General features: G+C 45.9%; 1 long non-coding RNA gene across 2 annotated transcripts in view; it reads right to left on the bottom strand.

Annotated features, from left to right (window-relative positions):
• The window catches only part of LOC306653538, a 30,815-nt gene extending 6,283 nt beyond the window's left edge, over positions 1-24,532 (bottom strand). The window contains exons 1-2 of one of the 2 annotated variants that reach the window (XR_013761751.1): positions 24,440-24,521; positions 14,393-14,595 (exon numbers count right to left, since the gene is read on the bottom strand). This is a non-coding gene — a long non-coding RNA (uncharacterized lncRNA). Of the gene's footprint in view, positions 1-14,392; positions 14,596-24,439 lie in introns of both variants that reach the window. The other variant, XR_013761750.1, reaches the window with a different exon arrangement.
• Positions 24,533-25,385: the final 853 nt, after the last annotated feature.

The raw sequence follows: 25,385 nt of genomic DNA, 5'->3' as shown, positions 1-25,385 counted from the left end.
CATACACCTTCTCCATGATGTGTTGTTTTGCCACAGGCTCAAAAGCAATAGAGTCAATTGATTATAGTTAAAACTTTCATGAGCTGAAGTAAACCTTTTCTGTTTATAAATTGATTCCATTTGGTATTTGTTACAGTAATGGAACCCTGACTCACACAGAGGGTGTGGAGTGGAGACTGAGTAGTTGACTTCTACCAAGCTCCCAGGTGATGCTGATACTGTGCACAGACACCAGACTTTGAGAACCACTGATCTAGAGGGAAAGCGAGAACTTATGTAGATAGCAAGGGGAGGACATGGCAATAAGCCAGGGCAGAGCCCGCAAAGTGAGTGCCAGGGAATAACTGTCATCCTTTTCTGGTGCACAGAGTCACTCAGGGGCTGGGGTGTTCCCTGGGGTTCACCGTAGTCCTGTCGGTCTCCCCTTCTGAGATCCTGCTCCTTCCATCTCCATAAAGCCAGCATGAATGGTGGACTGTGTGGGGAGGCATCTCCTGAAAGCAGCTGTACCCATGAATGATATACCCCGAGGGTCCAGAGACCGGGAATGAGTTCTCCTGCTTTGGCTTTATAAAAAATAATATGGGTGGTGGTGATGGTTGAGTAACAGTGTGAGTGTATTTAATGCCACTGAAGCTAAACTTTAAATGGTAAAAACGGTGCATCTTGTGTGATATGTACAGTCATCCCTTGATATTCATGGGGATTGGTTCCAGGATCCCCCTCACGGACCAGAATCCTCAGATGCTCAAGTCCCTCATATAAAATGGCAAAGAATTATCATATAACCTACGCATATCCTCCAAGATGCTTAAAATCATCTCCAGATTACTTATAATACTTAATACAATGTAAATGCTATGTAAATAGTTGTTATACTGTATTGGTTAAGGAATTATGATGAGAAAAAAGTCTGTACATGTTTAGTGAAGACGCAGTTTTTTCCTGAATATTTTCTGTCAGAAGTGGGTTGAATCCATGGATACAGAACCCACAGATATGGAGGGCAAGATGTATTTCACTACAATAAAGTATATGTGTGTGTGCATATATACATATGTTTATAAAACTCTGGAGTAGACCAAAATCACCACCAGAGAGGCTGAGAGATCCACAGGTGAGGCACTGGGAATGTGCTAGAAGGAGGAGACATGAAACTCACCTGCCCTTCTGCAGATAAGTAGTCTAAAGCCCAAAAAAGATCGTTTTTGCAGTCAGGACTGGAACCCAAGGGACTTTATTTGCAGTTGAATGCTGTCTACACTTGACCATCCAAAGACCTAGACTGGTGCCTTGTTTACAGAAACCTTCTGGTGAGTTAACTATGCCTCCCCACCTAAAGAGATAAATCCATGTCCTAAATACCAGAGCCTATGAATGTGACCTTATTTGGAAAAAAAATAGTGTCTGCAGATACAATGAAGTTAAAGATTCAGGATGAGATCATCCTGGATTATCCAGATGGACCCTAAATCTAAGCCCAAGTGTCCCTCTGATAAGAAGAGAAGCACAGAAATGAGAAGAGGAGATGACCAGAGGACAACAGAGGCAGAAAATAGATTGATGCTGTCGCGAGATGCCTAGAACCACCAGAAGCTGGAAGAGGCCAGGGAGGATTCTCCCAGGAGCCTTTAGAGGGAGCTTGACCTTGCCAACAACTTGCTTCTGGACTTCCAACCTCCAGAACCAGGGGAAAATAAATTTCTGTTTTGTCAAGCACCCCATTTGTGGTAGTTTGTTAAATAGCAGACCTAGGAAACTATTACCGCCTCCATAAATGACTGAAACGGGAAGAGGGGAGGAGACAGTGATTTTGAAGGTGACAGGTACTATAGAAAAAGATTTTCCCTGAGTCTGGGTTTCTGGAAGCTAAGCTGTCCTCTCCAACAACAGCAAGATTGTCCCTTCTGTATTCCCAGACCAAGAATGTCACCTCAAAAGTCCTCCAAACCTTCAACCCCAGCATCCTCCAAGTCACTTACTCAACTTCCACTGGGATCACTGGAAAACAGCCAGAAACACCAGCCCTACTTCCAAGCAGCTGCCCCACACCATCCCTGCCCCCTGAGAGGCCAAAATTGGGATCTCCAAACCACTCTCCCTGGGTGGGCTCCATGACCCCTCTAGGAAAAGAGAGTGGCAAGTTCCACAGAATTCCAGCACCATGACAGTGGGATGGAGGCCTGCTCTGTTGGCCCACCCAACCCAAGCGGAAGTCAAGTGACACCCCAGCTCTCCTATAGGGAACAGGGTTTGACCCGTGGGTGGCTTTTCTCCAGTGCCCTGCTGTGTGGCTAGTTCAGGTTCAACGATGTCTTTTCTTCAAGGTTGAGAAAGAGAAAAACAAGAGCTTCTCCCCACTGCCCTTGGATGTGGCCAGCAGTTGGGTCTCCCTACCTTCCCCTCCGGCAGGACACCAATCAGGCTCTTTGCAGCTCAGCCACGAAGCAACTGGTCATCACCCCCTCTAAATTAGGAGAAACCCAGTCGCAGGGTCAAATCAGGCACTCACAGTGATCATAAACTCAAGAAGAATGGCGGTTATCAAGAATACAAGCAACAATAGGTGTTGGCGAGGATGTGGGGGAAAAGGTACACTCATACATTGCTGGTGGGGCTGCAAGTTAGTGCAGCCACTCTGGAAAGCAGTGTGGAGATTTCTTAGAAAACTTGGAATGGACCTACCATTTGACCCAGCTATCCCACTCCTCGGCCTATATCCAAAGGACTTAAAATCAGCATACTACAGAGATACAGCCACATCAATGTTCATAGCTGCTCAATTCACAATAGCCAGACTGTGGAACCAACCTAGATGCCCTTCGATTGATGAATGGATAAAGAAACTGTGGTATATATATACAATGGAATATTACTCAGCTATAAAGAATAACAAAATTATGGCATTTGCAGGCAAATGGATGAAATCAGAGAATACATATTAAGTGAGATAAGCCAACCTCAAAAATCCAAAAGGCGAATGATCTCACTGATAAGCGGATGATGACACATAATGGGGGGTGGGAGAGGGGCAAGAATGGAGGAAGGAGGGACTGTATAGAGGGAAAAGAGGGGTGGGAGGGGTGGGGGGGAAGGAAAAAAATAACGGAATGAATCAAACATCATTACTCTATGTAAATGTATGAATATGCAAATGGTATGCTGTTACTCCATGTACAAACAGAAACAACATGTATCCCATTTGTTTACAATAAAAATAAATTTTAAAAAAATCAAGAAGATCAAGAAAAGCAGACTCAAAAGCACCTTGAATGCCCCCTGCGCCCTCTCCAAGGAGGTTCTGTCTCAACAGTCCACAGGCAGCAGACTTCTTCCCAGGAGAGGAAACCCTGGCGACTCTAGCCTGCCCGTTCCTTCCCGCCCACATGCGGTTTACCTCATGCCTTCAGAATTTCCCAGTAAGAGAGGAAAAAGATGAGCTCACGTCCATGTCAGGAAACATGTTCTCCAGCCAGAGAGGCAACAGCCTGAGGGGAAAAGGCTCACTGCCACTGGCTCCCCAGAAGGCTGGAGAAACACTGGGTTTCAAATTCATAGCCCCCTGTAACCCCCACCACCTTAAAAAAAAAACTAGAGGATTTTGAAAAGAATTTTCCACACCCAGAGTTTCTGTCTTTGATTCTTTCTTTAAATTATAAGCAAACATCTTTTGAATTTTTTCCTTTGGTCAGGAGACACATGCTTTGCTGACAAGCAACCCAGCGACACTGTCCCCGCTGGCCTGTGCCCCAGCCCGTGCCATCCAGATCCTTTGCCAGCCAGCAAGGAGAAAAAGTGCTTCTTAATTAAGCTTGGGATTGAAGCTGCAGCCTGCAGTGCAGGGTGTGGTTTTGGGTCAGAGAAAGCCAAGGAGGAGCCCAAGTCAGGGCGGGCTCCCCTCCTCCTCCTCTTTGCCTCAGCCTTGTCATTAGCTTCTCCTTAATGGGTCAGGAGGATGCCCTGAAGATACTCCAGGATGGCTCCCTTACTTGTCCCTCCGTGCAGCTGGATCCCCAAAATCCAGCATCCTAGCAGTTTGCCCGGCTCTGCAAATTGGAATGAGTTTGAGATAGTCTAACACTCTTAGCAGCACCCTTCAAAGTATGAACATAGCTTCTTCAATTTACCTGTCCTTTCCTTCATCCATACTCCTCCATGAGCCATAAGCTCAGAGGGATTCCTCGCAGTGGCCCTGGTGTTGGCCAGTTCTGGACTGGCCCTGGCTCAGCTCCTGGTGAGCTATATGGGCAGGCCCAGTCTGGGACCTGAATGGCGGCCCACATACCTAGTATTTAACCATTATAAATCAAGTAAAGGAACTGTTCAATAAAATATGCTCCATGTCCTACCTTGACCTATATCCTATCATAAGACCTGGGAGGCCAGGTATTAATGTGGAACTCTAGGGTTCTGCAGAATTCCTCTCCAGATTGGAGCACTGTAAAGAGAGCGCACTCAGGTCTTGGCACGGCCTCTCGCCTCTACCCCAGCAATTCTGTCTGCCACTGCAGGGACCTGGTGTGCATCTACTACTCAAGCTCAAGTTCAAGTTCCACCCACGCTTCCACAAAGAAGTGCAACTTGGCTGCCTCTGCACCTACATGCTGTAATCTTTTGAAAATCAATTTAACCTCGCCAGCCTCTAACTTCCTCAGCTTGCCTCTGCGGTTAACCCAGCAAAGGAGGGCTGGAGATGTAACCCAGTGATGGAGCAAATGCCAAGCTTCTGTAAGGCCTTGGGTTCCATCCCCAGCACTGCAAGCGGGGAGAACAGCAAAGAGCTGGCTTAGGAAGCCAGGTGCAAAGCCTTCGGGAGGCTGAGGGACAGGGACAAGTGTTTGTCACCCTCACTGATCTCCCCAGGTGTGGTGGAGAAGATTCTGAGCTGCTGTTAAAGGTACCCGGATGACAGTCATTAGGTGTGAGACCTTCAGTAGGCATTTAACTCTTGGACCTTGACATAAGCATAGAAACTGGGTACAGCAGTTACTCCCTGAAGGATAGGAGGAGGGTATAAGAGCCAGGCTGCGTACTTTGAACTTGCAAGGTGTGGAGATGAGTGATCCACAGGGGTCATATTCCTGCCAAAGGCACAGTCTTAATATGATCCTGTGGAAAGGCAGAACAGATACAAACTGAAGACTATTTTCAAAATAATAGGTCTGAGGTCTTCCAGATGCCAAGGTCGTGAAGGACAAAGAAAGGAGACGGGGGACCCAGGATAACTGAGTGTACCATGTGATCTGAGATCCCAGGGGGTTTCTATAAGGGCTGTTACAGGAACCAGCAGGGAAATGGGGGCAGGTTTGTGCATTGGATGACATCTGTGAGTCGGTGTCCTAGCTCTCAAATTTGATAGATTTCAGAGTTTACACAAGAAGACCTTCTCCTAATGCACTAATAAAAACAAAACAAAGAAGATGTCCTTGTGTTTAGGAGGTAGACACTGAAGTATTTAGGGGCAAAAGGGTAGGAGGTCTCCAACATTCTCTGGTGTTTCATACATTGATAAGAATAATAGGTTGAGCATTTTTGTATGTGTGGACCAGAGAGAGAGAAGCCAAGGGTTAACAATTGGGAAATCCGGAGGGGTTTTTTTGGTCCTATTTTTATAAGTTTGCTCTAAGTGCAAAAGTATTTCAAAACAAAATTTTAAAAAGTAGCCATGATACATAAGCGCTCTGGGGTTACAAATTTTCGTGTGTCAAGGAAGCTCACTGTAATTCAATTTATTCATTCAACAAATGTTTGCCAGACTCGTACTCTGGGCCAGACATTGTCCCCATGTTCAAAAAAAATAAGAAAAGATGCAGTCTAGTTGACCAGGCTAAGTAAGGTCGGGTCTGCAGAGGGTTCCGTGGGACGCCTCCTCTTCCCCACCCTCAGCCCCCTTGGAGACCAAGGCTCCCCCTGCCTGAGAGGCTGGCCTGTGGCCACCACCAGGCATACTTCCCGGGAACTGCCCTCACCCCGAGAGATCCACTTTGCCAAGGTTCTGCCTCCCTTGGACATCTGATGACTGGTTCAAGTTTGGATGCAGCTGAGGGCCTGGATTTAGGGATACCTCTAAAGGCCATATTCCAGCTTCAGGCCTCCTGTAGGGTTGGCTCAGACTCTTGCTCAACTTTTCCTTTTGCCCAAGAACATGCCCCCAAGACTCCTGGCACACAACTTTCCTATCAGAGGCTGTGTCCAAGGAAGGGGATCATTAGAGTCTCAAGAGGAAACAAATGCCACAGTCATGGTTGGGTTATTTTTACTTTCATTTTTATTTTTTAAATAATTAACTAATTCATTTGGTATTGGGTATGGGGGTCACTTATCCACTGAGCTACATTCCCCAGTCCTTTTAATTTTTTTTTATTTTGAGACAGGTCTTGTCAAGTTGCTTAGGGCCTCCCTAAGTTACTCAGGCTGGCCTCCAACTTGTGATCCTCCTGCCTTAGCCTTCCAAGTTACTGGGATTACAGGTACTGAGCCACCATGCCCAGCTGATTTGGGGTTATTGAAGGAACTATTTACAAAGGTGTGGGTGGGATCACAAGATTCAACAGTGTCCTGGGGCTAAAAACAACTGAGCCATTATCAGCCCTGGGCTAGAAGTGATTAGCGGAATCAGAGTCCCATGGAGAAGGCCACCTTCAGTGAGTGGAGTCCTTCAACTGAGATGCAGCTGCAGCCACAGGAGGAATAAATAGCCTTCCTCATTCTCCTCCTCTCCTCTGACTCCTGCCAGGGCTCCCACTGGCCAGACCCAGGCAGAGGCCAAGTGTGTGTGAGAACCACTGCATGTGGGAAAGCCCGCTGGGGCGAGGCTCAGCCCAGGAGGACAGACAGATTTGACCTCCAGGGCAGAGTCCAATAAACACCCGCCTTTACATTCCTTCTAGAATCTAACGAAAGCTCTGGATTCTCCCAGGACCTTAATACTCATGCACATTTATGCACCTAACTTTAAGGAACTCATGGATGCTCTCCCAGGAAGCTCATGGGCCCTGGGTTCAGCACCACAAGGCTATCAGGTAATAGCTGTAAAACACGTCCAGCCCAGAATCAAGGCAGGGAATTCGATTCCATCTCTGAGTGGGGGGAGTGGCAGAGACAAAGCCTCACGGCCGAGGTTGAAGAACCTCACATGACTACTGCCTCATTCTCCCCATGGGACTCCCGCCAGCCACACCTTGATCAATTGCTCATTCACACTGTACTTCTGCACATGTCCTAGCCCTCTCCTCCTCTCAGACCTCTGTGCCCAGTGGAACTCACAGTTCCAGACTTAAGGGGTCACCTTGGCATTGAATGTTGTTTATCTGTGTCCTGGGCTTCACCAAGATTTTAAAATCTCAGATGACACAAACTAAGTCTTCTAAAATGATCTGATTCCCTAATGAATGTCATTTATCCTCTTCTAGAGGGATGGAATTAACAGATACAATTGGTGTTTAAATTATATATCTGTGAACATATGAATTACATTCCTATACTTATAAGGCTGCCACCTTGTACAACTCCAGTGAGGCACTCTTCACATTATAGGCTGTGTAAATGGTGTCACCTGGAGTTATGCAGTATGCAACTTATACAACTGGATATGTCCTTCCTGGGTATGGAGATTGACAGTATATCTTTCATTGGACCTGTGCATACTCTTTTAGGACAGTGGCTCTCAACCTGGCTGTACATTCTAATCACCAGAGGAGGCAACACCTCTAACCAATTAAATCTCAATCACTTGGGGTAGGACCTAGGAATCCATATTTTTAAAGCTGCCTAGGTGATTCCATTTCCATTCCCTGGCAATGACATTTTCAGGGCATGTGTACAGAATCTTTGAAAAGGTTTTATTTTTTTCTCTCATAAAAGTATAAAAATAATTGGCATTCACAGTTGAAAAAAAATTGGAAAGTTACAGAAAAACCTAAAGTAACAAAATAAAACAAAACCACCTGCATGCACTATTGCCTGTTGGGATTCTTCAAGAGTGTGCTTTTCCCCCTTGCAGTCTACAGTGGCTCAATCCTACTTCTGGCTTCAGGTGGGCAGTGATGGGGAGGGTGGGGTGCTGCGGATAAACTCGGCTTTTCCCTCTGGCTTCAGGCCAAACATCTGCAACCTCCTTGTCAGCAGAGGTTTCCCTGCTCCTGCCTTAAACAGCCTTCTCTGATCCAAGGGACACTGTAGAACTCAGTGGGGTCAAACCCCTTGTCTACACCTTCTGTGGCCTAATCTGGCTCTAGACACAGGGCTTTCCTTAGCCTTGCTAGGCCTCAGACTCTGTGAGGCTTCTGCCAGGGGAAGACCCTGACCAATGACCAAGCCTCTGCACATCCATTTTGTAACTTTGCAAAACAAGCAGCCACACACAAGCCCCAAGCCCACCTGGGGGGACCCCACTCTTCTTCCCTATTTGGTTGGGTCCCTTCTTCCTGATCAGATGCCTTCTCTGGTCCCCCCTCCCCACCTTCTCTCCTAAGGAATGTGCTTTGTGCCTGGGGAGCTCAGGCCCAGTGGAGCAGGAGCCTGCTACTTACTAGCTGATGTCCAGCTGGCCCCATTGCTCATCACTATCCACCACTGTGACGTCTGGCTTCTTAATCTTGACCCAAGACTCGACCTGCTTTTGCTGGACTTTCATAGGAAACTTTCTTCAGCGCCAGGCCTGGGGTTCCCTGCACCCCCAGCCCCACTCCCCACCCCTGGCTCTGAGCCCTCCAGCTGTGATGCAAAGGATTCACAAAAGCATTTACTCTCTCCACAAATATTTACTGAAAGTCTGTTAAGCACCAAGCACTGCACTTGGTGCCCAAATTAGAAGCGGTTCCACCCTCCTGGAGCAAGGAAAGGGAACAGGGTGTCCTGAAAAGGCCTTAGCAGGTAGGTGACCCTGCCTGGGAATGGGGGGTGCTTCCAGGAAAAGGTTCTGGGAGTTGGGACAGGCAGGACCACACAAAGACCGTTGAGCAAAGGGAAGAAAGAATGTTCCAGAGACAGAAAAAGGCACAGACAAAAGGGGAGAATGGAAGGAGGCCATCATGACCAGGCTTCTCCAAACAAGAGGGTATGTCACATGGGCTGGGTTCTTCACTCACCTGTGAAGGTCCAATGTCTGGCTAAATGGAAGAATAAAGACTGGGCATCTCTGCCTTCATTTTGCATCTGCCTCCTTTGCTCCAAGTCACCTTGGAGTCCTGGAACAAGGTCTGATCTGATAAATAGCTTGTGATGAGTCCAAGCTACTCACCAAGCAACAGGAACTTTCTTACCACTGATAAGGCCCTGCCTGACCAATACTGAGGTCATGATGGACAGACCACACCTGATCAAGATCACCTGCTTCTGCAGCTGTGAGAAGCCTCTAACTGTGCAAACCCCTAGCCCTTGTCCTCATTCCCCTTTGACTAAAACCTCAAAGTCATTGTGGACCCCTAGAAGATAGGGCTAAAGGGGGGATACCCTTGTCTGACCAGTGTAGCTACATTGATCAAAGTTCCCTTCATGCTTTTCACTAATACAATTTTCTGTTTCGTTTTTGGGGCAAGTGGCCAGGCCTGATTTGTCGGATGCCCAGAGTCAGGCCTCTAGCCTAGGAAGCCAGTAACAGGTAGAGTGAGGTGAGTCCTCAAGGTGGATCAGGTCACAGCACCAGATCTGGGTGGCCAGGTAAGATGTGAAAGGGCCTTGCAAGGTTTCCAGGACAGGAAGTGGCACATGGGACACACCCTAACTCTGCAGTTAGACACGAGAGTACCTGTTGAACATGTTACTTTGGAAGGAGACAGAAAAACTGGGAGCAGAGTCTGCCTCCCAAGAAGGGAACCGGGTCTCCTGCTGGCAGACAGAGGAAGGAGGGAGACTCTTGAGATATATTTTTATACCTTTTGGAAGGGCATGGCAGAGGAAAGCTTCTCAGCTCCTGGCAGCCATGAAACAGAGAGAGGGAAAGGGGCAGCAGGTAAGATGCATCCTTCCAGGGCATGGGCATGTCCCCAGAGACCTAGTCCTCCAGCCACACCCACCTGCCTGCTATTACCACCCAGTTCGTCCTTTCAAACTAGAATAGACTGATTAGGTTACAGTTTTCATAATTCAATCTTTTCACCTCCACATGCCTGCGTTAACACAGGAGCTTTTACAGAACACCTCATATTCAAACCACAACAGAGGGGAACTGGCAAAATTTTAATATGGCTCATGCAGAAAGACTATAGGAATTCCTTGGATGTAATAAAGGTTTTACTCTTTTTTTCTTGGTACTGGGGTTTGAATCCAGGGATGCTCGACCACTGACCCAACCATCCCCAACCCTTACTATTTTTATTTTGAGATGGGGTCTTGCTAAGTTGCTGAGGTTGACCTCAAACTTGTGATCCTCCTGCCTCAGCCTCCCAAATTGATTAGGATCACAGGTGTGTACCACCACCTCCCAGCAGTTTTGTTCCTATGAGGGAGAATGCTCCTGATCTTAGAAGACAGATGCAGAAACGTCTGGGCAAAATGTCATATGTCTGCCACTTATTCTCAAATATTTAAACAAAAAAGAAAAAAACAGGAAAAAAGGGAAAATAAATCGAAAAAGGAGGAAGGGGAGATATTACTGACTTTTTAAAACAAATGTATCTGTTATATAGAAAGAGATAGAAAATGTGGTAATATATTAATTGTTGGTGAATTTAATAGTTATTATTCTTGCAATTTTTCTAGGGTTTAAAATTTTTTCAAAATGAAAACAGAGGGAAACTAAACTTCACATAAAATTTTTAAAAATACTTTGTAAACATTTGCTCATGAATGGAAAAAAGAATCTGAGTGTTGGCAGATTCCAGGCCATTGTTGCTCTTCATATTTTAATGAAAAAACGAATCCCTCCCATTTAGCCTGGTGGCCAGCTGACCTGTTACCACCCGGGGAGGACAGGACCAGATAAAATCACTTTGTTTGTACTCCATGAATGGATGAACCTCTCACAGTGAAGAGGTTGAGGAACTTACCTGTGAGAGAAGTCTTCATTCTTTTCAAGCACATAAACATTTCCAACAGTGTAATGTCCTGACCTTTTTCATATGCCAAGTCAAATTCATTTTTCTTTGAATAAGCTCAGATTTAGAAAAAGAGAAAGAAAAAAAAAAAAAAAAAAAAGGTGGCCTTTAAGGACAGAATGCATAATGGGCATTCCCAGCACTCTGGAAGCAGGGACAGGCAGGGTGAGAGCTGGAAGCCAGGGTAGACGAAGTCTATCACATGTTAGTAGCAGGGAATCCAGAGCTTAGACTGGCCTCTGTGTGGCCTTTCCTATTAAAACTGGAGATAATGAAAAATAAAACTCATTACTATCCATGAGTGTCCAGCATCAAGGGGCATTGACAGGGTTCTCTGGAGTGGAATTTTTATGGCACCCATGGGAATCCAAAGGAAAGCCCAGGAAGCCAGGTTCTGGTGACTGGGTGGAACCCGCAATGAGGGATAGCATGTAGCAGTGGCCCTGGGGGGATCTGGGAATGCAGAGGACAACACCCTTGAATTGACCTCACCATTTCAAGGCCTCCTGGGCCTCTCTCAGTGCCAGTGGAGCATCTGTGAGCCACAAAGACTGCCTGTTTCTGACAGCACCCAAGACGTTAAGAGTTCAGGCTCTGGAGTCAGAGCTAGATTCAAATCCTATACTTGCTCATAAAGTGGGACCTTGGGCAAGTAGCTTAATCTCTCCAACCCTATTTTTCTCCATCCCTTGAAACAGAATAGAAGGTGTATTTACTGAAAAGTGGGTTCTGATTCTCAATCTCACACCCTGGATATAGAGATGAGTACAAGCAGGCACCCCACCAGCGGCGTCCACAGAACTCTGCATTAGTGAGGAAACGGACCAGGCAACAACCTAGAAATATGAGGAGATGGAGAAAATCACAATTCCTAGAGGGAACTGTGCAAGGAAGTGAAGAGCAAGGGCCTGGAAGGATCACTTGAGTAAGCTGTATGGATAAAGAAAGTTCTGAGCAGTAACAGGCATCACTAAGCTGCCTGCTAAAGGGAGAACCCGTTTGCAAGTTTGTATCCTGAACTGATCTATTCAAGAAGATACAGCTGAGCAGGATGCAGGGGCCCATGTTTGTAACCCCAGCAACTCAGGAGGCTGAGGCAGAAGGATGGCAAGTTCAAGTCCAGCCTAGGTAACAGCAAGACCCTGTCTCAAAATTAAAAAAAAAAAAAAAAAAAAAAAAAAAATATATATATATATATATATATATATATATATATATATATATATATATTGAAGATGTAGGTCAGTGGTAGAGCACCACTGGGTACAATCCCCAGTACTGGAAAAAAAAAAAAAAAAAGACAGAGCTGAGGCTAAGACAGCATCCAGCAGCCCTCCCTCCTTTTGCCTCCATGATAAATATGTGCCAAAGAAATCTTTAAGGAGCATTTGTTTCATAACTTAAATCAGTGGAGAAAAGCTGGATTATTCTAAAGATCCCAATTCATTGGGACAATGGGGTGATCACCATCTGGGAAAAATTAAAGCTGAATCCCTACCTTATTCCTCATGCCAAATAAATTCCAGATGGATCAGAAACTTAAAACTAAACCCATAAAAGCATTTACATTAGGAAAAATGGATACGGATACGGTCCACTCTCTATATCCATGGGTTCTGCATCCTTGGATTCAACCAACTGCAACTTGAAAATGTTCAGGAAAAAAAAATTTTAAACTGTGTACATACTCAATATGTGCATTTTTTTCCTTGTCATTATGCCCTAAACAATACAGTATAACAACTATTTACATAGCATTTACATTGCATCAGGCATTACAAGTAATCTGGAGATGATTTAAAGTATATGGGAAGATATGGGTAAGTTAAATGCTAATTTTATATGAAAGATTTGAGCATCCTCAGATATTGGTATTTTCAAGAGGTCTTGGAATGAATCCTTCGTGGATACTGAGGGACGACTATAACTGTATATAGGATTTTTTCATTATATATATATATGTATGTATATATAATTTATGTAAAATGTCCCTGGAAGATGCACAAGACAGTGGTTGCCTCTGGAGAGGAGAGAGGGAGACAGGAATGGAAGCCACTTTTGTTTTTGTTTGATTACATTAACATGCACATGTATTACCTATTTTAAAAAATAAGTATTTTTATGGCCTTTACACTCGGGTATGTCAGCCATGGTTCCCCCAAGGATAAGTTAACCCTCAAGTCATAACCCAAACATGAAAGGGACCCCCAAAGTGGTTCAGTCCAGGAAATGAGCAGCTCCAGGTAGTCTGTTCCGACCTATTTGAGGACCCCATAGAGCACAGCTGCTCCAGGGTAGAGACAGCCCAAACTCTGTGAAGGCACTTTGAAAAACTGTACAGGCAGAGAGAGACAGGGTGATATTGGGCAGGAGGCAGGGCCCATCCGGAGCCAGGAGCCAGCAACTTCTAGGGAAGAGTGAAGGATAAAATTCAGGGCCTCTGGCACTAATGGAGGTAGGCCCAAGACTCAAGAAGGCTGGGGGCTGTAAACAGGGCCTGGTTTCAACCAAGGCAGATCAGGAAGGTAAAGAGCCCCTTCCCAGGCAAGACCTGGGTTCAGTACCCCAGATGCACTAAGGTCCCTGTCACCCACCCCCATCTCTATCCAGAAGCTCCACCAGCCTTCAGCCCAGGCCAGGCTGAGTCAAGGAATTCCAAAGAACAGACACCTCCTCCTCTGCCGTGCCCAGTGCCCACCAAGCAAGCGGGTCTTTCCCGAGATGTTTAGTCAAATTGGACTCAGACATCTGTGCTCTGTAAACTCACCCATTCCTCCATGTCTGGGCTTCCCCCTTAGTGTCTTAGTTAAGTGATCCTTCTGGAAAATTTCAAACCTTTTTTGGCAAAGTTAAGGAGAAAGGAATTTTTCCAAAACTTAGTCAAAGATGTTGGCTTAGCTGGATTTGGGGGAGGCAGGTTTTGGTGAAAAGAACCAGGGGACCACTGTTGTTAGGGGGGTTGTGGGGACTAAGCGAGGCTCCTAGGACATAACACAGACCCAGCTTGGGTGTGGATACCAGCTCTAGCTTCTCCTGACCTGGTCCACCTTCCTGACCCAGAGGTCCTGGTTTGCCGTGTGGACTAGTTGTCCAGTCTTCAGTCATCCCTCATCTCATCTCTCAGTCTCCTTTCATCCTAGCATAACCCACATAAAATGTAAGTATTCAAATGTGCAGGCGGAATGGAGTTGAGGGAGAGGAGTCAGCTGCTATGGGCCCCCAGTGTCTCCCCTCCCTCTCCCCACTGGCTGCTCCCACCCCTCTCAGGCTACAACAAAGAGGAAATCCATACAGCCAAGGAACAATGGCCTCCATCTCTAGCTAAAGCCACGGAGAGCGACTCCAAGGAGCCCCACCTGGACCATGGGGGCTTCTCGCCTCTTGGGGTCTTCAGCACCTGGCTCCAGCCATCCTGCTCAGACCCCATCTCAGATCCTGCATGGCCTCTGCTTTCTCTGTGTTGCCTCTTCCTCCCTCCACATGTTGATTTTCTGCCAAACCATTTTTCTCCTGGCTCCCAACTTTTGTCGGGAAAGAGATGAAATCAGCACTTGGAGAGCTGGAAGGGGAAAAACAGCTGCTTTTAACAAAAATGGGATGGAAGGAGGGGGAGCAGAACAGCTGGATCTTAGTGGAAAAGCAAGAGTCTGGTGGAGGCACACAGCTCACATGCCCGCAGGGGCCCAGCGGGCACCACGACAGAGGTTTCCTAATGGTGCCTTGAGCTGCTCTTCAGACCCAGACATATCTCATAGCCACATTAACCCTCCATGGACCTTGCATTTTTTTCTTCCATTTCCGAGATATGGATACCAAAAAAAAAAAAAAAAATTTCTTTCCTCTTTGCTCTCCTACAAGAAAAATTATGCAATATGTTTGGGACATAATAGAATATTGGGATCTGTGGCTTCAGGGCCACCAGGTAAAATTGTTTAGGTTGAGCAGACTCTGTGACATCCACCAACTGTGGCCATATGGATATGTGTTCCTCCGATAACAAATCTGATTTTTCAAGAGTTAGAGATTTAGTTTTTTTGTTGAAAAAAAAAAAAAAAAACTTGAGATTAAATGTTGACAACTAATTCAGAAGTTTTAAAGCATTGAGCAGTCAGCATGGCTTGCAAAACACATCTGCAGGTAGAATCAGGGCTGAGGGCCAGAGTTGGAAATTCCCGGTTTATGGGTGAGAGAGACACGTGTATCCCAGCCTGGAGTGGACAATGTTGGCACTTTGCCCTATCCCTGGGGTCCCTTTTACCTTTTACCTTTTGTCCCTGACCCCTTCCATCCCTGAAGTGCTTTCGCTTCCTGCATTGCATAGCTGAGTTTTTTCTTTGAAGGGCTTGTCTTGGACTACTGGAGTCACCTTGCTTGGAGGAACAATGAGCCCAAGGTGCCCAGAAATGTATATCCTCCTAGCCTGAACCCTTTGGCCAGGGACTAATAGGCAAGAGCCTAAAAGTCCAGCTTCTTTGCCTAGGGTCAGGATAACTCTGAGGTGTCTCTCAAACTCCAGATCTCTCCCTATGGAATCTGTACCTCTGTGGGTCTTGACCTGAGATCATCCTTAGCATGGCTTCTTCGCTACCCTGACCTGCTTCCTTCACCCCCTTTCCAGTTTCCCCTGGGAGCGCTTCCTTAATAAATCAGTGGTATGAGAGTCTTTGTTCCAGGATCTATTCTGGAACCCCCACATACACTAAGACCCAGCCAAGAACAGAGGACATCTCTCTGGGAGAGAAAAAACAATTCTGCCAAGGGCTAATACAGCCTCAGAGAACACCGCTGTCAGAGAATATTGTCTGAGAATCAACTCGGGATGCCTGGTCTCCTCCTACAGACTCTGCTCTCCCAACCCACCTCTTCCTCTGCATGGCCATCAACTTCTATCTAGACTTGGGGTTGCTCTCAAATGTCTTTCCAGCCTTCCTCTACTACTTGGCAGACACAAAAATGTTGTATGTCTGACCTTGCTCCAGCCCCAGGGTCCTGACTTATGTCAGTCTCAGTAAGTTCTAGCCCCTCTGCCATAGTGGGTGGTACAAATAACCCAGACCAAAATCATTTAGTAAGTGGAATTCCCACAGAATGCCACAGGGAGTGGTCCAAAGGTGACCCAATTATCCTGAAACTGGAAACACTATATGGAGGATGCACACGCTTAAAATCTGGGGGAAACCACCTAAAAACAAAGTGGATATACAGAACAGGTCAGAGGAAGAGAACTGATGGGAAAGGACACTGCAGCCCAAATCAGGTCCCTGTTACTTACAATCAAAAGCATCCCAACACTTGCCAGGACTCACAGAGATATGGTGTGGTTTTAAGGAATGTATGGATCTCCCAAGACTGAGCAGAAGTACAGAGAAGGTAGGCATTGGTTCAGTAGGGCTGATGGATGCTAAGAGTGGGAAGCACAGAGTGTTCCCAAACTGTTGGATGCTTCTACAAGAAAGCCAACTCTGCAGCTTTGCTTGATGAGCATCCTTTGCTTGATCCCTGAGGCTTCAGTCAGTCAGCCAACAAATAATGGACATGTGCTACTGTGTGTAATGTATTCACCACATACACCCAATATTTTAATCTGTTCTCAAAGACCTTACAATCTAGTTAGAAAGACCAAGTTGGCTACATAGGATGGGAGTAGAGATATGGGTCTGGAGTCAGGTGGACCTGGGTCCAGGTAGCTCCTAAGCCACTTTATAAGTTATGACCAAATCTCTCTGAGACAGAACTTCTTTATGCATAAAGTGAAAATAATCCCTTTACCTACACCATAAAGATAGGTTGACTGTTTTTAAAAATGATTTTTATAATTAATCAGGTTTTTGAAACATCAACTCATGTAAAACTCAAAAGCATTAGACAATTTGCAAATGAAGTATTAATGGTAACTTCCTTAGACTTTTAAACAAACATATACATCAAGCGCCTAGCATCATCCTAATATGCAATTAGTATTTTTTTAATGTCCCCTACTATATTAGAGTTATCATTGCTGAAGGTGGGTGAGAAATGAAATGACACAAAATAGATTATGCCTTGAGCTAAGCCAGTGATACAGAAAATGAGGGAAATCTTTGTGGTTGGGGGGTCTAGGAAAGCTTAGGAAGAGATGAACTTGAGCTTGTTTTGAAAGAGGAGCTAGGAGAGGAGTTGTTATTATCACAAAGGTCCTCACCTCTGATCAGGGATATACCAGAGTCACATGAGGAAGGAAGGAGTGTATGGGCAGGACCCCATTACCAACTGGAGCATCTATTCCAACATATGCCTTGCTGCAAGGTCTTGATCCAAAAGTCTGATTTGAGGGACAAGAATCAGGAAATGTTTCAGCTTCCACATTCATGTGTGTGATGGGAACAGACAGGCACTGGTATGTGCTGGGCTTCTAGAATGTGTGAAGCCCTGTGTTGAACATTTTCATAAATATTGTATTGGTTAGCTATCCTACAATAAAGCTGCATAACAAAATTTAGCAGCACATGACAGCATCTGCAGGTTAAGTGAAGTTTGGCTGATCTAAGCTGGGCTCAGATGAACCTGACTCCAGGCCACAAGATAAGTCCAAATATGCTTAGTATGTCCCCCATACTTCTAGAACCAGCAGTTGCTTAATAAATGATCTATCAAGAAAAACATGAGTGAAAGAACAAACTTAATAGCACAAGCCCACTTAAGCCTTTACTTTCATCATGTCTGCCAACTTCTATTGGCCATGGCAAGTCACACAGTTAAGACTACAAGCAATCAGTATGGGAATGGCATGAATATATAATACTAATGCTGCCATGGGGAAGTGAAAATAGGGACTAATAATTCTATCTTCAATATCTGCTATTTTATTCAACAACAAAAACAGGCAGCACTATTGGCCTGAATGTAGAAGTGAAGAACTCAGGCTTGGAAACTACCCAGCTTCATTTTTTTAAAAATTATTTCACAATGACTATATCCACAATAACTTAAAATGTCTCAGCCACAGAGCTTCCAACACTAGGATTTTCTACTACTCCAAGCAGCCTTTTAAGAGAATTCATGATTTAAATCAGAAAACCATCTGTGGGCAAACATAACCCATGAAACTAAGATCTCCCCAAAGCAGACCCAGACAGACAGATTCAAGGGCAAGTAGATGACATAGGAGGTGATCTCAGGAAACATCATAGAAAAGTGGGAAGAGGAACAAGGAAGGGAAGGAAGCCACTAGTGGGTAATTTATGAAGTTGGTCAATTCTATGGGAAACTGTTCACACAAGAGTAGGCATCATATTAGTCAGCTTTGTGTAACCCAAATACCTTACAAGAATGAGTTGGAGGAAGAAAAGTTTCTTTGGGGGCTCACAGTTTTAGAGGTTTAAGACATGTTTGAGCAACTCTATTGCTCTGGGCCTGAGGTGAGGTAGAGCATCATGGCGTGGCATAGGAAAGTTGCTCAGCTTATGGCAGCAGGGAAGCAGAGATCAAGAAAGAGGAGCCAGGGACAAGATATAGTCCAAGGGCACGCCCCCCAGTGTCCTACTTCCTTCAGTCACGCCCCACCTGCCAACAGTTACTACTCAGTATTCATTCAAATTATTAATCCATCAGATGAATTGATCCACTAATGAGGTTTCAGCCCTCATAATCCTCAAACACCTCACCTCTGAACTTTTCTGCATTGCCTAACACATGAACTTTTGGGGGCACATTAAAGATCTAAACCACAACAGATGACCAACAGAAAAGAATCACACAACTCAGAGTTTTCCCAACCAATGGTCTCAGGGGAGTTTTGCTTGTTTGTTTTATTTTTCTATAATTGTGTCCTGAGTCCCAGCTCAAGAGTCTGAGTTGTGATACTGGGTCAGCCCAAGCAGGGGAATTATTAAAGCCCATAAGTGACAGGTGCAGAGGTGCATTCTTGTGATCCTAACTATCAGGAGGCTGAAGCAGGAGGATCACAAGTTTGAGATCAGCATCAGAAATTTAGACCCTGTCTTAAAGTAAAATAAAAAGAACTGAGAATATAGTACAAGGCCCTGGATTCAATCCTCATACTGTAAAAAAAGAAAGGAAGAAAGAAAGAGCAAGTTCCCCTAGTGACTTGTGTGTATATTATAGTATAGGAAGTCCCAGTCTACTTGATTTCTCAGATCCCTCTGCAAGTTCAGCTGAGGATGGAAACCCTGAGAAAGTGGCCCCGCAGCTGGAGATAAATCACCCACTGGCTGGGCTACAGCTGGTGGCGGATTGAGAAATGAGCTCTTTGGCCTTAACTCTGCTGTTCGTGCTCCCGGGACCATAACGGAGTTCGACCCACAGACTTTCTTTTTAGAAAGAAAGAAAAAAAAAAAAAAAAAAAAAAATGTCAAGCATATTTTCCGAGGTTTAATTTCCTCCCAATGTCCTGAAGAAACCTTCCTAAAAGCTCATGCAGCCTCAATCCCCAACCCCAGTCTCTAGTAATAACATCAAAGACTTTGAAATTGAGACCCAGGGTAACTTAACTAAAGTAAATAAAATCCAGGGAAGGAGGGAAATTAAAAAGAGAATACTTCTCTGAGGAGCAAAATCTCCACCAAAAAGGCAAAAGAAGGAAAGTGACTAAAGGATTGGGGGGATGTGGAATCCAGGAGTTTAAAATTCAAGAAAAGAAAAGAAATACATTCACTTTGCCAGCTTTAGCAAATAAAAATACAGGATGCCTAGTTCAATTTTGAATTTCAGGCAAACAACGAATGGGTTGTATTGTGCCCTATGCAATATTGCAGATATAACTTATATTAAATCAAGCAGGAGATAAAATATTATCCACTACCTGTCTGAAATTCAAATTGAACTGGGCATTCTGAATTTTATCTGAGAACCCTAAAACGTACAGATTAAAATTCCCTTCACTAGTTAGAACACCCTTCATAGGTGTATTTGAATTCAAGAGGGTGACTCTGCTTCCCTGTGTCTCTAGTCTTACCTGGGTGTTCCTGGCCCAAATAAGTGTCTCTGGCAGTTTTGTTATTTGTAGTTCAAGTGGAAATGTCCAGAGAAAATGAGGAAAAAGGCCAATGAAAAGCGGAGGAGACAAAGAGGAAAGAGGGGCGGGGAGGGGGAGGGCATGCCAGGAGGATGAGGGGTGCCTGCAACCTCTGCCTGCTGTCCTGTGCAATCGGGCCACAGAAGGGAACCTGAGGACAGAGTTGCCAGGTCTGAGAGAAGCTCCAGCCAGGGCGAAGAGTTCGCCTTTCCTTGGGTAAGCTAAGGATTTGGGGGAGGTCTGCAGAAATCCGAAGAGCTGTCGTGTTCCAGCCCTGGAGCGATGCGAAGGGGGACTGGAGGCTTAACCCGCCCGCCCCCGACTCAGAAACACCCCTTCCCCATCTCCTCACCTTCCTCTGCCCTACATTTTTCTCCCTGGGCCATCTCTACCCACTCTTTTCTCTCCCCACCTCCTGTCCCTCCAAATAAGGAAGCAGAGGCAGTGAAGTGGTCAGGCGAGGATGCTGGATCTGGTCCCCGCCCCCAGGCTGAATCCAGCTGCCAGCAAGGCAGCTGGAGGAGGGAGGGGGCGCGCGGCTAGAGCCGCAGGGCTGCCGGGCGGCGCGGAGCTTGGGCGGGCGTGTGCAGCTCGCTGGCCGCGGATGGCCCCGATGCAGCTTCCAAAGGACTCCGCGCAGCCGCCGGCCCCAGGGCTTTCGTGGCACCTCTAATTACAGCTACGTCAAGGTCAAGGTGAGAACAGTGTTTGCAAGGTTGCCAGGAACGTGCTTCTTTGCTGCTGGTGGCTGTGGAAGGCGGAAGATGACGTGGCAGAGTAAGGAAGTGCCACATCCTCGGATTCAATCGTTCCACTCCTGGAAAATGACCCAAAGAAAATAATCCAGCCCAAAAAAGAGAGATGCCCGGAAATATTCACAGCAACATAAGAGAAAAGATTTAACAAACCTTGGTACATCAGTATTATGGAATGTTCTTTTATTTCATCTAGCTTTTAAGGAACCACTTGGTGTCAGGCACCCTGCCAGTTCTTAGGGACACAAAGAAGGGTATAATCAGGACTCTCCTCTAGAGGTTCACATGCAAAATGAGGAAGGTTAAAAGCATATACTCTAGAACCAGGTTGTGGTGGGTTTAAACACCTGTCTCCTCATTGTGGCAATTGCTGTTGAAGTTGCCAGCTATCCTTTTGTCTACTGCTATTACTGTAGGAAATGTGGCAGGTGCCATAAGAAAAGGATCTATAAGCCATTAGGTGTACACAGAGAAGGTGCTATTGCCACAACAGAAGCACTTATGAGCTTGAAAGTACAGGGAATGATATCATCAATGATACCTGGGGATGATACCAAAAGTCCCCAGAGTGATAACTCAACTGGGTTTTCAAGGATGTGTAGAAGTTTTCTGGACAAGAAATGAAAAGGTATGACAGATGGAAGCAAACATGTGACCTGGTGGGAGGAGGGAAGGGGCAGGGTGAATTCCAAGAGCTATTTCTAAGTATCTTCTGAGGAAGAAACAGATAACCACTCTGCACAACTGTTCTCAGTTGCATGTGTGCCAAACCGGGCCTTCCCTTGGGGCCCCCTAGACCTTGGCTCTGCACTTCTGAGACCCTGCCAGGCTCAATTCTCCATCATGGCTGGGTCCCCATCTTTTGGGTGATGATCTCAATCCATGGATGCTTCCACCATCAAGAGGAAAGATTCTCAGATGCTACCTTTCTGATTCTTGGCACCTTTGCAAATTTGCCTATCTTTCCTAGCAACCTTCATGCTCCTCATATCAAGAGATATTGGGAAGAAAGAAGGATGAGCAATTTTTATGTCCATTGACCCAAATCCAAGTGAAAAGAACCAGAGTTCTTTAGAAGAAGGGGGCTGTGGTAGTGATATTAACCTTAATAGTCACCAAAAGCAAAAGCTTAATCTTTTCATCATGCACAATGTATACACCATCTCTATCAATTAGCCATTCTTATCCCCTAGTTTTCGATCATTCAGCTGAGTTATTTTGTTTTTGTTTTACAGTACTGGGGATGGAACCCAGAATCTTGTACATGTTAGGAAAGTGCTCCTACCACTGAGATATACCCCCAACCCAATGCAGCTGAGTTGAAGTGATAGGCTCCAGATAACCCAGCTAGTCATAGTGAATCTGAGATTCAGACCCAGAGCTGCCTCATTCCAGAGTCCTTTCCCTTATTCCTGGTCCATGCAACTAAAAGAGCAAAAAGAACCTAATTCGGTCTTGGCTCAAGAGAAGGAAGAAGGCAGGACTCATAATCTCTTCACTTGTGGGAGAGAGGAGTTGGCTGGTGAATTCCTAACAAGCTCATAAGGAGCCACAGCTGTGGACCACAGTGCCACAAGATGATTATCCTCTATGTACCAGATACTGCCATGCATGTCATTTCTGTCAGCTAGGGCCCTAGCTCAAAATCAAGACCACACCTTGCCTTTCAACAAAGGGAATTTAATACAGGGAATTTGTTTTGCAGCTTTGAATTGCTGAGGAGTCATGCTGAGGATGTTAAGGAGATCTAGAGTTCAGTGACAGCAGGCAATCATCACTACCACCACCAAGCCTGGGACAAGAAGAGACAAAGGGAGAAAGAAGGGTTACCAGAGCCTATGGTTCTGGAGCCACCCCCAGAACTGGTACCACAGCAAAGATGCAGCCACTGTCTGAGACACCGCCGGAAGCAGAGAGGGACAGAGAGACACCTGACTTCTCTTGACCTCCCACCCTTGAACCTTCTATTCACTTGACCAAACCTATCCAGAAGTCTGAGGGGAAGTAACTTTGGAAGTATCTCTCTCCACAACATGGAGCAGAAAGTGGAAAGGGGGAAACAAGGATCTGAGAGCAAACAGAAAAAAGACAGGCAAAATTTCTAACCTTGAAAACCATCCTTCAATTGTTATTTTTCTTCCATTGTAGAGAGGGGGAAACAGGATTGGGGATAGTTAGAGACCAAATCAACCAAGGTGAAGCAAATTTCAAGTTGGTTGGAGACCTGACTTAAACCCAGGTCTGTGACTATCTCTATAGCTCAGACCAACTTGGCCACCTTGGGTACCTTATGAATCATGACGAATTCAACAATGACAATAACAAGGCAGCATAGGACCCTTGAGGTTCCAAAGACTTGACTATGGGGCCAGAGAGCAAGAGCCTTGGAGTAAGATGGTGTCCATGTTTCCTTCTCCTCTGGTCCTAAGTCACAGCCATTGCTTGGAGAATTTATTAAGCTGTGGCCAGGACTCTAAGTCTAGGGACAAAAGGCAATTTTTATTTTCTTCTTTGTGTTCTTCCAGATTTTCTAGTTTGTTTTACAAGGGGCATGCACTGCTCTGCTTCTGAAAGGACAGATCATCTTTAGGCAGCACTAAACTTGTAGCAGTCCCTAAAGGAAGGTGCTGGCAGAAAGAAAAAAGATGGCGACTGGAGGGAAGACTGGCCAGCACAGGTGGCTTGTCACGGTGCTGCCACTTCCTCCCATGGTGGGCGACAAAACAGGTCCAACACGACTCCATGGTCTGAGCTATTCTTCATAAACACACTTACACATGTGGCATAAATGCACAGATGTGTACACACATGACACAAATGCATGCATACATGCATACACACATGCTCTCACAGTGGGCCCAGCCACAATGCACACACACACACATTTGCTCAAATGTGCACACACAAAATATACCTTTAAACACATTCAAATGCATATACTCACATCTACACTCATGTACACATCACATGTGTACACAAATACAACCATTATACACACTGTCCAAATAGGCTTACTCTATTTCACTTTTAAAGTGGGACTTGGGGGCTGCAGCGATAGCTCAGTGGTAGAGCGCTTGCCTAGACCATGTGAGGCACTGGGTTTGCACCTCAGCACCACATAAAAATAAATAAATAAAGTAAAAGTATTGTGTCCTTCTACAACTAAAAAAATTTTTAAAAATAAGATAAAATGGGACTTAGGAGCTCGGAGTGTGGCTCAGTGGTACAGCACTTGCCTAAGCATGCACATGACCCGGCTTTGATCCCTAGATCCGCATAAACAAACGAATTTGTCATCTTTTTCTAGCATAACCATCTTACAGGGGGTTTGCTGACCTGCTCTGAGCAGCAGGGATGCCTCCCAGGAGCAGGGATGTCATCATGTTCTGGCCCCAGAACAGACACCCATCTCATGGGTGGGTGCAGAGAGCACTTCCCTCACTAACCATGGGTGGGAGGCCCTGCCTGTCCTCTGGAGCACTGAGCAGCCCATCAGCCCCTGGCCACTCAGCATCTAGAAGGTCTCTCAGAAGCCTCCTCTGAATCCACAGACTCTCACATAGCCCCCTATGTTAAGTTAAGGAGTTACTGTAGTTTACAGAGTTCCCAGAGAAAGCCTGTGAGGACAGACCCACTTGGGTTCACAGAGAGACTCTTGGAGGCAGAATGCTTGGGTCAGGTCCTTTTTCCTCTCTGCGCCTGGTTTCCTCCTCTGTAATGGAGGGGGTGGGGGCCTCTCAGCTCTGCTCAGAGCCTCATAACTGGTGCTGCAGATGGAACCGCCTGACCTTAACACGTAACTGGAAAAAAATTTGATTTGGAGGATGACATATCCCCAAAGTCCTTAGCCACCATTATTTATTGCCATGGCTCTCACAGTCACTGCCACTAATAAATAAATTCATAGCTTGCTCTACGAGAGAGCCCAAATGGCCCGGAGAAAGACTGGGGGGAAGGGGATACACACACACACACACACACACACACACACACACACGTGCAGTCACCATACCATCCCCCACAGGTTAGCCACAGCCCAGTGGTTTACCAAAAACATCTGTCCCAAGTTTCTATATTGAGCAGCAGAGGGCCCAGGAAGGGAGTGGGACAGCTGGGAGTGGAGAGCCTCCGGGGGGGGGGAGTCGGTCTCAAACAGGAAGTGGGTGGCAGGCACCGTGCCTGCAGGTGCAGGGATAGGGTCACATGAATGGAGTGGGCAAGTCACAGGCTTATGGCTTTCGAGCACCAAAGAGGGAGCCTGCTCAGGAAGGGTGGGCTGAGGTGCAGCTAGGTAAGCTTCTAGAAGGGATGCCCCAGCAGATGAACTAAGGTGTTTGCTTCTTTGGAGAAAGACCTTGTCAGTTACAACACAGAATGGGTCGGGACAAGAAATCAACTTGGAATAACAACTTGTCATTCCTTGGACAAGGAGAATGAATTCTCAATAGTCCAAGAAACAAGAAATGGGCCCAATCTCTGATGTCCCTACAGAGGCAGATCTGCACTGATACAGGAAGCCTAGCAAGAGTGCTGCCCTGATGAGAGAAGTCTTGGCTCAGGCTTCAGGTCCTACAGAGCTCC

Source organism: Sciurus vulgaris (genome assembly GCF_902686455.1).
Source record: "Sciurus vulgaris genome assembly, chromosome: 2".
NCBI lineage: Eukaryota > Metazoa > Chordata > Mammalia > Rodentia > Sciuridae > Sciurus > Sciurus vulgaris.
This window is presented reverse-complemented; position numbering and strand designations above follow the sequence as displayed.